Here is a 13807-nt window from a genome sequence, read left to right as displayed (position 1 = left end):
CTTTCTAATAAAGTTTTATATGAACTGTCGATGTTTAGAATTTATTCAGTTGCAGAATTTGGAAATTTTCCGCAGCTTGTCTGCTTTGATTTTTTTGCTTTTACTGTTTTTCAAGGTGTTCTGAAACTGAATCTCTTTGTGATAAAAAGCTAATTAAACCCCACGTGTGTGATTATTTCCATTTTAAACACAAATATTCAGACGTATCGTAAATTATCACACCAGGATTTTTATTTCTGAACTTTTGAGCCACCCCACAGTCTTTCTATGTCCCCCCCCGGTACTGTAATGACAGAGACACCCTGTGGAGGACAACAGCCCCAAGCTGGGAATCACTGAAGTGGAAAACAAGATGACTTTTTAATTTATGTTTTTATTTTCTTGACCTGTTCTTGACCCCTGGCGTCAGATTTGAGAATGAAAGTGTTCAGCCCTGTGGAATGTTGCAGTGATCCATGCACTGTACTTTTTATACAGGACACTATGTATAAGGGATTTTATTCATCTTGTCCTATGTTCTCAAATATAGGAAACTATACAGGCCGTGTTCTAAAGGAACTGACTGTGAGCTGTGAAACTACAATATGAAATCTTAGTTCACAGATCACTTAACCTACGATGAAGCTTCGGACCTAATCTCTTTCATTCCCCAGGTCGAAGCAAACACTGAGACGACTCTGCTCCAACGACCTAATGGACCATTTACATGGCATCCTTCACTTCCACTGACCCACATGGCATCACTGTGTCAGCCTGATAACAACTTAGAGAGGCACTGAGTTCATTCATGGTCCCACCATTTCCCAGAATACATTTGTAATAAGAATGCTGCTGTTGCCTAGCAACTCCTGGAGATAAAAATTGGACAGCAGCTGAGCATGAATGTCATTCCACAGAGCGAGGGAGAGACGACTCCGTCTTTAGTCCTCACATTAGATGTTTTTATAGCTGATTTGGTGCAAGTATGATTTTTAAATTGGAAGAAAGAAAAAAAAATCCTCAGAAGGTTTTTGGCCTTTGTTTTCGATTTTGAACACACTGCTGCCCCGTGTGGTTATAAGAGGTATTACAAAAACATGGATACCTGTTTTGTGACACTTCTTCCAGTTATTCAAAGCCGCCGGTGTGGAAGGAATCATAATGACGAGTATGGTGTTATTGGACTCTCTGTCAACATGGCTGCAGCGAGCGGGCTCCACCATTAACAGCTCTGTCCCTGTGAGGGCAGATTACAGCTTTGATGCTCTAATTGAAATTTCACAAAGGATTTATTTGAAACCAAAACCCGCTGCTGTGTAAGTGAGGCCGACAGGTTATTAAGTTTCTTTCACAGCATGATCAGCTTATTTCTCAGTGGCCGTTTCACTGGTGCAGATGCACTGTCAGTTGAAATAATCCTCCCAGTCACTCGTGCACATCCTGCGGAGGATCTGTGCAACATCAAGTCTTGCTAACATTTGCTCAGTGAGTATTTTAGAGTGTGTTTTCTTAAAAAGTCTGTTTTACATTTGAAACGTGTGTCTGGCTTCTCTCTCGGTCGGGCTCTGGGCGTTCTCCGCTCAGCGGGGGGACCTGTTTTCTGTTTACATCTCTGAGTTTGGGAATTTATAAATAGTTTCTAGAATCAAGAATTCAATTTCCTCCAGACACCATCTTCAAAACAATGGTGTCTTGTTTGCACAACAGCCTCCTGCAGGTTATGATGATGAATCCAGCTGAGAGGACGCAACGGGACAGATTCAATTATTGATTATAGTTATTAAAACACATTTATTTATCAGGGAGCATGTTTACTTTGAAATGAAGTAATAAAACACACAGTATTACTTTGCAAGGAAACTACTTTTCTCAGACGACTGTAAAGATTGTGAGATTCTTTTGAGTCACTCGTAGGTTCCAGGTTCTTTATTGTTGTGCTGCAGGAACCAGATATGGACAAACCACATGATGACATAACATCTTTCAACAGTGCAAATACACCACAGTGAGATACAACAATGATTAAAGTATACAATCTGTGCCTACGACAAATATCTGCAGAGCTTAACGGGCAGACTGATTAATAATGAGGCTCAGTGAAGTTCAAACCTCCGCTAAGGCCCAACAGTTCACACACATCAGTCCCCGACACATATCTCATCCTTCCTATCGACTCTTATAACAATAGTTTTTACGTAATCTTGATTCCAAATTACAAAACTAACCGACAGGAGAGGAGAGGAGAGAGTCTCTCTTGTCCATCTTGCATGTACTGTTTTAATAATTTGAAATGAAGATGAAGGAGCGAAGCATGACTTAATTACAGGGCAGCGTTATCAGTCAGGTGCTTTCCTGGAGTAGTTATCTCCAGGAATGAGACATCTGGATCCCCAGCTCGAGAAAGACCCAGCTAACGCTCTGCAGCAGCAACTGTTGATCTCTGCAGCCGATGTGACTCAGATGATTCATTCATTTACGCAGCAGCTCATCGGGGGACGCTACATGAAATGTCTCCTGGTTGATGTGCTGCGGTCACTGTTTGCAAAATTGACTTTTCCGTCTTAGCTGTACATTGTTTTCTTACTGTTCATCGTTAAACTAGAACGGAACATTATACGTAACATCCTCGTTTTTATCCTTTGGTAACAATGTCGCAAGGAGGAAATATATTTCAGATCTGGACAATTTGTTTATTGCTCCCATCATTTCCCAGAATGCACTTGGAACGAGGACGGTCCCGTCGCTTAGCAACTCCTGGGGATAATAATCAGACGGCAGCCGAGCATGAAAGTCGTTCCTGAGAGTGAAGTAAAGAGGATGTCATCTTCAGCCCTCACTTTATGGCCCGTTGGTGATTTGGTGACACTTATCTGCACAAGAGTTCGGAGAAAAAAAAGTTAATATTATTCAGAGACTGGTGATAAAGACGTGAGTGATACAGGGACAGTTTGTCTCAGTGTTGAAAAGAGCGTCCGAGTGTAAGAGACGAGTTACTGCTGTTATCTTAACTGACCGAACGGGGAGCAAGGTGAGTTCAGCTGGAGTTTAAAGCTTTTCTGCACCGAGCGTTTTTTATCAGAGTGAGAAAAAGGCAACATCAGCAGCAGAGATGTTCATTACTTATAAATGTGTGTTTACCCAGAAGCTCCCTGTTAAACTGTGCGTTCTAATATTTGTCCAGAAAACGTTTAAAACTGCACTGAAAAAGAAAAAGTGAGTTTAAATAAAGTTACGTTAATAAAAGTCTTATCGATCGATCACATTAATGAGGTCAGGACATTAAACTCTCCTCTGCACCATGAGGCCTGATGGACGACATGACAGCTCCACAAAAGTGAAGCCAAATCATCTCAATCGCCCCCTGGTGGCTCACTGCAGTATATATATATATATCATTAACCATTTCTCCTCCATGTTAGTGGATTGGACATGGACCAAACAAAATACAAGTTAGGTAAATTTCAACCGAATGTGACCTCTGTTAGATTCTTCATGTTTCAAGTGAGGGTCTCATTAGTTATCTGGACTCACAGTCGGTTGAACACATGTATTCTCGTATGTTTTCTTGTATCCCAACTTCAAACACTACACTCTGCACATTCATTAGTTCACACACGACAGATTACTTGATATTTGAATACTGTTGTGAACAGCTGCACATTTATTTTGACGGCCCAGTTACTTCCCTCACAAACACGTCTAATCTTACACACGAATCATTTACAGTCTGGAAAAGGTTCACTCGGAACAATAAACACGAGTATCTATAGTGTGGATGTAATCACAGCACATATATACAGAATGAACAGCTCAAGCTTGATTGTTTGAGCTGCTGATCTCCGGTCGACGCTTCACATCCATCACATCACAGACAAATAAACAGCTGAGACACAAGTCAACTGCAAACTGCCAAATACAAACACTCAGCTTCACTTCTGCCACCAACGCAGTCCTGCAACTTTTATAGCTTATACCTGCAATGTTTTATAACTTTAACACTTTTTACACTGCAGTCATTTCCACCCAACACCTCGGAGTGCAATGATGTATCTGTGAGCGATGTCTTTCTTTTTAGGAACATTTAGAAATATTTATATATTTATAGGAATTTCGCTTTTATCGTTGTGTGTTGCTGTTTTCTCTGCTGTGTTATGTGTGAATGCATCGTCTGGATTGCTGCAAATCCCAAAAAAATACTTGTTCAATGATGACAAAGACACATGCGGACAGGAGCTCAGGTGTCCATTCAAGCATGTGTCATTGAAGGACCCTGGAAGTAGCTCATCGAAACGGAATGCGGCTCGTTTTCACGTTATCTTTTGCTCAGGCCAGAAAAGTCTTGTTGTGCTGTGAGGAAGTTTCACAGCTTCAACCTGAGCACACAGAGGGAAACACCTGAAAACACAGGTTCCAGATCAGTGAAGGAAAGAAAAACACAGTCAACACACAGGTTTTTTTACTTTGTATATTCATATCAGAACACCCAGACTCTGCATTCGTAGACATTTTCATGCAGCACACTTCGTCTCCATTCATATCGTCTCGATTCCAGTCGACAGAATGTTCATTAAAAATGGCCTGTGGTTGTTTTTTCTCTTTTCCTTTGTGATCATGTTGCTCATCGTAGTAAATTGATCTGTTTTTCTATTTTCTGCTGTTATTAAATAATGCAGTGGATTAAAGGTGCCACAGGCTGGTCTCCCCCACTCGCTCCAGAACAAATGAATATACAACTGTACAACTTAAAAAAAGGATTTCTCTGTCGGTGGGAGAAACAGCAGCAGCTCGACTCCCAGTTTGACCAAAGTGTAAAATGTCCCGCAGCTCTGTATAAACTGCTGATTCCTCCAACTGAGTATTTTCGCACATAAAACCTCCGATGATACGATTGTGAATCACCGAATGTTTTACATGTGAGTGTGACTTTTTCAGAATAAAGAGAAACAGCTGCAGCATCTTACAAATCTGTTGAGCTGACACATGAAAAAACTGAAAATAACACGAACGAGTCAGGAACATTTGTCGAAATTGAAAACGCTCGATTGTCTTTCAACTCGAATGTAAGTTTCGAGGCAGGAGAACAGACTCTGACGGACACGGCTCTTCATCTGCTCGTGTAAACACACGACAGGTGCTGCTAAGAAGAGGCTCATTCATTCATCATCAGCAGCTCGGCCCTGTGATCCCTCAGTGTGAGAGCGGCTCTGCACAGTTAATGTGTTTTTGTCAGTGGGAAAATTCCAGCACTGTACCGGCTCCCATGTGGTTGTGGTTTGGGTGAGAGGCACAGTAATGCGTTTGTGACGCAACAGGGAGGAAATTACAGAAGCTTCCTGCACAACTGTGCTTTTGTACCACTTCCAGGTGGACACCAGTCCAGTCTGCAGCCCGGACTGAGGCGGAAAGAAGGTGCAGCAGTGCAGCCTGGAGGCAGGAGGGGGTACTGCCTCTGGGAATTCAACTCTCAGCTTCCAAACAGCTGTGATGCAACAGAATCTTCTGATTGATTCTCGTACATCACACTGATTTTGTGAGTTACATCTATTATCTGTGAGTTACTGTCACATGCATTGGGTTTATCAGGCAGGAACCAAGATTTGGATTATGTTGCATGTGTAAATCAAAGTTTGCGTTTTTTTAAGTGTTAGGTAACGTTTAGCAAGGATCCAGAAAAACTACCCGACACTGATTCCTGATACAGAAAACACAAAACTAACGCCTGCTTTTAATCACAAGGAGTATCATCTCCTCTCAATCCTCCAGCTTTTAATCTAAATTCCACTTTTTCATCATAATTATAAGAACCTCTCTGTTCTTGCACAGCATGGGCAGCATGCACCATCTGCTGCAGAATACTTTCATTCTTTATGACTTACTTTACACTTAGTGCCTGATTTCCAATGTCGAGATATTCGATGGTTAAAGAAGTTTTTAACATTGCGCTAAATATTCTCACAGAGAATATCATCAGAAACAAACAGCGAGGAGTGGGATCCCTCGTTTGTGACTTTTTGTTTCCCCCCCCATTAAAAAGTTGTTCTGAGAAGTTTTTCCTTGTCGAGGGTCATGAACACAGGAAGTTGCCCCTTTTACAGAACGTTGAGCTTGACGATGCAAATTGTAGTTTGTGAATATGAGCAATTCAAATAATAATAGAGATGTGATGATTAAAACTCTAATCTGTGACTGAAACTTAATGTTTAATGCATTTATTAAAATAGTCAATCAACCAATCTACAATAAAGAGTTTAGATTTTTAATAGCCCTGTGATTATTAGTGTGACAGTGTAAGGTATGTAAATCATGGCACAAAACCAGTTACTTCACTTATTATTTTAAACTCCAGCACCACCTGGTGTTCAATTTTTGAAAATTAAAATTGTTTTTATTTCATTAGAGGAACTCCTATGTTGAATAATGTATGTGTGAGATTTAAACATTTAATATATATATATAATATATATATTATATATATATATTAAAGATGTTCTACTGTTTTTTTAGTGAGGAGGATATTTATATGTGACCTTTGAGTTTGACTTCACAGCAGTTTTAACAGCTCTGGCTCCGTAAATGATCAACTCATTTATACACTTCAGAGTATTTACTACATTTTTATTTGATTGATTTTAATAGTATAATACGATTTGATCCATACTGAATGTTTAACTTCCTTTTATATCTAAGGAGAGAGGCTACATCTGGTGTTTTAAGGTTCACTCTCCAGAATCATAAACTGATTCTTCAGCTGTAACATGAAAGTGCACATCATGTAAAATTCTCCTGATTTGGTTTATTATTCATTATTAGTCAGACGAAATGAAAAGATTTCCACCTGTTGTTGTTGAGAGAAGAAAAGTCTTTGTTTCTGTAGCTCTGACTCAGGATTTGTCGGATTAACTCTGAAGTTATCCATGAAAGGAACCCAGTGACATTTTCCACCTTCCACAACAACAAGCTGCTGAACCTCCAACTGCACATGGGGAGAATATATTCAACTGAAAATAGTCGAGGAGTAAAGTTAAAAACATGTTGGAGTCGAGCTCGGAATTAAAACCACGTCCAGCGGTTGTTTGAAATGTAACAGCTGCGTGAAAATACACATGAGGAAGGAAATCGGTCTTTTCTTCTGTTTCTCTGCCAAATTCTGACATCTGAACCCAGCAGGCAAATCACTTCACATAACTCTGTGTGTGTGTGTGTGTGTGTGTGTGTGTGAGAGAGAGAGAGAGAGAGAGAGAATGTGTGTTTATGTACTTTCCTTGACAGAAACATTGCTGATCCTTTCTTCCAGTCAGTGTGGGGTCATTACAGATTTGTCAAACTTAAAAACAAAAAGGCTGATTATTAAAGACATTAATGACAATCTTTTATATTTATATATATTTTATAATTGAAAATAAACATCATTCTTATATTTAACAGAAACTGCTCTGTGTTGTTATATCTGTGATAATACTGAGACATCTTGGGTAAGAGTGTCCAGGGACACTGGAGACGTTGTTCCGTGGCCTGTGAGGCTGTTGATTGATAGATGAGAAATAAAAGCAAATGTCAGCAATTCTTTTTTTCTGCAATAAAAGAAAAACATATTTGTGAAATCACAGACTCAAACTTTAATCTCACGAGCTGCCACCAGGTGTCAGTCTGACACAACCGTCAAGGTTGGAGCCAAATATGTTCAAGAGAAGTCGATGGTTGAAGAAGAAGAGCAGCATCACACAGAAATAAGTTATTCTGCCCGCCTCATATTTACAATCTGTAATCAGCCTGATATTTAATATTAACTTGGGAGAAAGATCATCAGTGTTCAGACGGTGGCTGATCGAAGTTTTCAGTGAATTCAAATTCTGCCTCTGCCAAATTTCATAAAATCAGATCAGACAAGACGAGATTAGATAAGATGACAGTTTATTATCTGAATGCTCTTTTGAAATTTGCTTTGCTTTTACAGTTTCACATAAACATAAAAAACATTAAATCAAACAACGACAGATTCACTTATTGTGTCTCTCATTATGAATAATATTAATGAATAATGTTATTCAATCGATATTATCACTCCCTCTAACAGGAGAGGTCAAACTTTGATTTGATTTTCTCAGAGATAAAAAATTATGTTCAAGACAAAATAATGCACAAAATATTTTTACATTAAATCTAATTCTGTCGTATGATTCAAAGCGTTCGGTTTACAGAATCATAATAAACTCAAACATAACATTAAGCACTTTATCATTCACTGTTCACACACTTCACCACAGTGGTTTACATATCAGGGTTTTCACATCACATCATTTATTATTATTATTATTATATGTTTATTGTTGATTTATCTCTCTGGAAAACATTTCATCTTGTCAGGATTTTGTTCCTATCTGTGTTTTTAAATAAGACTTTAATGTTAATAGTAAATCTGATTCTTCGAGGAAGAAATAATGAATGTGAAATTAAAATTAAAAAACTAAAATATTATAGTGTACGAGGGATTTCACCCCATGCAATGGAATTAGATCAAATATTTTCATGCACTAATCCACACAAGTAAAAATAAAATATATATATTTCTCCCTTAAGATGATAAATTCTGTGTATTTATATAAATAAATGTGGTGAAACGTCAGATTAAAATGTGTCTGGTCTTTACCGGCTGAGTCCGAGGACCACGCCATCTGTTCCCTTCTGCTTTATTCACCCTTAACTTGCTTGAGTTAACTCACCACAGCCGAGAGGATCCGCATCATTTCTAAAGGAATTCAAGTATTCACGGCCTCGAAAAAAACTCCACCTACCTCTAAATAATGGCAGTATTTATAGCTGCACACACACACACACACACACACACACACACACACACACACACACACACACACACACACACACACACAGACACACACCTTTCAATGAATGTTAATGCAATATGGTCGCAGCCTGGCCAGGGGTGGGGATTGACTTGTTTCCAAACACTTAATTCAATTTGTCATCGCCATTCAGGGAGGCTCAAGTGGTCTAATTTGTGTTAATGAGGGGTAATAAAGTCATAGCCCCCTATATTACTGCCAGGGGGGTGTAAGCGAGTGTGTGTTAAGTGTGTGTGTGTGTGTGTGTGTAGGGATGGGAGCTGTAGGTATTGACTCGCTTTGGTCTCAGGCGGCCTGCCTGGCTGTTCTCCGTCTTGAGGAGACCCCCCCTCCCTTTCTCTCCATTGTACCCCTAATTAGATGGCCTTTGTTGGGTTAATGCTGCTGCCATCTGGTCGGTCGTCCGCGGGTGTCAGCCCCAGGGTTGAGGTGGGGGACCCAGAAGGAAATGTCTCTGTGGTGGAGAGGCCCTTCTCCTCCCATCGTCCTCCCTGTCCTCCCCTCATTCAATACCTCTGGCCTGGACCATCTTCCCCCTTTGGCTGACACCACAAGGACCCTTTCACACTTGAAGGAATTAGTGAAAGATTGATGTCTCCCTCTGCCTCTGTCAGTGCGAGAGGGGCGTAGCGACACGGCGGTGAGACTTTCCCCATGCAGCCGTCGTATTGTGCCCCCCCCCCCCCCCCCCCCCCCCTCACACAGAGTGCAGGTTTCAGCAGGCAGATAAAATATCAGTCTGAGAGGTTACGACTCGCACATTCGAGCGCTTTGGTTGTAAAATCCGTCCAAAAGCAGAAAGCTGTGGTCACAGTGGGCATGAGCCAGGTGTGTGAGAGAGCCAATGTGTTGCAGGTGGCGTTGAAAATGTCAAGTGGGTTGACTGAGCGGGAGTTTTATTGAACTGCAGATGAAAATGTGAAGGTATGGGTCGAAGATTCTCCTCACAATGATCGATAAAGTGAAAGTCTCTGCTGCAGCGTGCAGAACATCAAGTCAGCGTCGGGCCTCGTTGGTTCAGACGGACCTTCAGGTGCAGCAGATACTGGATGGAACAGCTTCATTAAGCTTCACGAAGAACGAAGAACCCATTGAAGGGTTAACCGTTCTCTCTGCGCGTTGCTCGTACAAACATGTCCGATGTTTATGCTCAGGTCATATGTGAAGCAAATATCACAGGTCAAAGTTCACCAAGTTCATGTGAAGCAACAGGAAGTGAATGTTTAATGATGCCCCCTAATTCGCCCTAAAATGAAGGTCGCACGCATTTACATCATCCCCAATCTGCTCCATCCCATTCCAGTAGGTGGATATATTGCACCTGGAGCAGTCAGTATCTGTGGATATTGGCATCGGGGTCCGTGCGTACCCTGGTGGACAGCGGGGGGATGACTTCGCCTCAACATCTGGAGCAAACAAACAACGGAGAAATCTTGATGAAAAGAAAAATATCACACTTATCTCTGGAACAATTCAGCGCAGCCTGATTGAGTCTAAAGCGACGGTTGGGCCCTGGCGGAGGAACGTGCTCTACTGAATGACCTTCTAAATGTTGAAGTGTCTGGAAAGTAAATATCATCGTCCGTCTCCTCCATCGATGATCATTTGGCTTCGTGCGCCGGCAGGAAACAAGCCTTCGTCGTGTCCATGGAACCGTCTGACTGACGTCGTGATAAACAGACAGAACGAAGAGAAAACTCCTCAACACAGTTTTCTCAGTGACACCCAACTTGTCCTGTCAATCAGCGTGTTTGTTTTGTTAATAATGTTTGTGTTAGGGACTGTGCAAGTGTGTTGTGTGTGTGTGTGTGATGGGGGGGGGCGGTGTTGTTCTGTTGTTGGTTTCACCCTGCCTCCCTCTCTCTCTCTCTCTGCCTCTCTCCGTCAAGCGGGGAGCACAACCCTTACATGACCCTGAGCAGTTGGCTGACTGCGCCTCCTTCACGCCTCTTTCATCCCACCCAGAACAACATCGTCCATCTGCCCCCCCCCCCCCCTCTCCCCTCAGTGACAGGCCGGGACCGGGACACGGGGACACCATGTGCCCGAGGAGACAAAGTTTAGAGTTGAAAACTTTGAAGACGGTTACGATTCTGATATTACCTACAACCAATTAATAATTTAATTGACTAAATGACTTAATATTTAGAACTAGTCTGTTTTATTTTGCTGCCATCGTATATTAGTACGTTTCTCAAATAATAAAGTTTGAATTATATACTACTACTACTACTACTACTACTACTACTACGTCTTCTACTAATAATAATAATACTTATTGTGCAACTTTACTGACAAATCCCACTGCATTCTGCTGTATGTTTCGGGCAGATTTGAAAGAAACAACGCCACCTATAGATACCAAATTGACACTGCAGTCTGAGGAAGACGAGGACACTGACAAGTGGAAAATGGAAAAGAGTAATTCATCAGAGAAAGAGGATTCTGAGGATTTCTTCTGTTACTGATATTATGATAAAAGACAAAGATATTAAGCCTTTGTATAAATACATCAGTGTTTTTATTTGATTTCAGTTTCTGCTGTTTTCATTTGCAAAAGTCGGCTTCAACGTGCTGTCTGGTGTTTTACTGTTTTATCAACAGTATGAAAAATGCAATTCTACAATATGTAAAAATAAAAATAAGCTACTTTCTGCATCGATACCAGCAGCTCAAGCAGAATTACCTAAGAAAACTCTCTACTCCCCATTGGATCGTATAACAGCTTCTTGCACAACGTTAATAATCTATGTGTGTATGGAAAACACCACATTCCATTCATACCTTGTAGACCCTGAGTCCGGTCCAGATTTTTTTTTTTTGCGTCTTGTTGAAATTCAGAAAACACAGCGGACTGGATCTCCACCGGCGAGCAGCTTTGAAATGTATTATTTTAGCTGTGGAAGTTTTTCTTGGAATTATAAACTGTGCATAACTTCAGAGCAACTTGGGCCTAAATTCCCTAATCCTGAAAGTCAAACTTCATTAAAGCATTTGATTTATCTTCCGATGTTCAGTCAAGTCCCTTTTTTTTCTTATTCTTTTTTATTCTCGGCCACATGTTGAGCACACCCTTCGTGTAATGGTCTTATTAAGAGGGAGTTGGTTTCCAAGCAAACTGGCCCGTGTCTCTCGCAGCAAAATTAGGCTTGAATGAAATCAGATACGATTAAGGAACTTATTAGTTCTTGTCATGTTCTTGTGGGTAATACAATAAACATGGTGCTGAATTAATCACAACCAGAAGGGCCGCAATCATAAGAACAACTGGATTTCCTTGAACAAGTATCACGGTCATTACAGCTCTTTGGTGCCGTGTTATTTTAGGTGTCGTTACAGTCCACTCTCATTGTTCCAGAAGTGTTAAACAAGACTGTGCAGTGAAAACATTTTCGTAGCCCCCGTGCAAATGTCTTTTCTGCAGATAAACATCGTGTCACCGCTGAACAAAAAGATAAGTTATAAAAGTCAACTGTGCTGAATGTAAACAAGCACTGTAACATGATGGAAATGACAAAACAGAGGTGACACTGAACTGGAATCAGATGCGATGTCTGCAATTTAACTGTCCGTTTGTTTGTGTGTGAGCAAAGTTACTCAAGACAACTCAACGGACGTCTGTGAAACTTGGAGTCAGATCCCGGGATGCCTCAGGGAAGAGCCCATTACATTTTGGAGCAGATTAGAATCAGGGGTCGGATCCAGGAAGGTTTTTTTCTCACTGTCTTCCCCGCGAATGATTTACGATGAAATGAGATCTTGATGAAAAAAACCCCAATATGAGTAATATTTTTAAAAATGTGTGACTGTTGGGACTTGGTGGAGGTTTTCAGTTTTTATTAATGCATTTAATATTTTATTTAATATTTACACACAACTGTCTAATAATCCGTGGGAAACAATTATCTCCTCACTGTGGAAAATACACATCATGTCAAAAGTCCCGAACTTGAGAGTTTCAATTTTAATTAATTTTGCAATCAAACAGACGATTATCATATAAAAAAAAAACTACAGCCTAAAAGTGTAATATTTTTAAAATTAACCATGAAGTGATAATTAAAACTGTTGTCTAATGATTTCTGTTGATTGACTGTTGATCATGAAGTGAACTAATTGTTTTAAAATTTGTTGTACAAGTAAGTTTATTCATAACGAGTGTATTTATTTTGGAAATGATCCTAAACTGCAAAGTTACTAGTTGTTGTCAAGTCAATGCTTTAAAGGGAAAAATGTAGAAATGACCTCTCCCTCTAAAGTCTTGCAGTGTAGTACGTCCTTGTCATTGTAAAAGTATAAAAACTTTGACTTTGGTATTTATACTTTTAACATAGTAGTATGCATGTTAAGCAGAAGAAACACGTATGTGAAAATGTTCGTTCATTCCAAAGACCAGCTCAGATTGAGGTTTTCTGGCAAATGTTCTGCTGTTTGCTTTAAAATAAAAAACTCAATTACAAACAAATTAACCCTCAACAACAAAAGACCTGAAACAACAAACACACACTGGTTCTGTATGGACCAAACAGAACCAGGTATTTCTGACATAATTACCGGGAATCCTATCACAAAATGCCTCTGCCACCCATTACACCCCATGGTGGCGTGAACCACTTCACCCTGAGATAAACGAGCCTGGGCCTCAGAAAGACTCCTCACCCTTGAGCGGACAGACACACACACACACACACACGCCTCCACATGCAGACACTCTATCTCCAGGCCTTTACGCTTCTGCGACGCTCGCAGGGTTAAAATAAACGTTACCGCTGAACCATATTGTGCCCTCCCTCCTCTCTCCATATCCTTTATTCACAGGCGCGTAATTGGTAGTCAATTTGAGCTCCCCCTTTGCCTATTGTGGGCACATTTTGCTCTGACAGAGTGCGGAAGATTAATGGCTACGAGCAGCCGAGGGAGGCTCGCCTCAGCAAGCATGAGCGCCCTAAATTCATTACACCAATTTC

This window comes from Paralichthys olivaceus, chromosome 9, assembly GCF_024713975.1.
Source record: "Paralichthys olivaceus isolate ysfri-2021 chromosome 9, ASM2471397v2, whole genome shotgun sequence".
NCBI classification, from domain to species: Eukaryota; Metazoa; Chordata; class Actinopteri; order Pleuronectiformes; family Paralichthyidae; genus Paralichthys; species Paralichthys olivaceus.
This window is presented reverse-complemented; position numbering follows the sequence as displayed.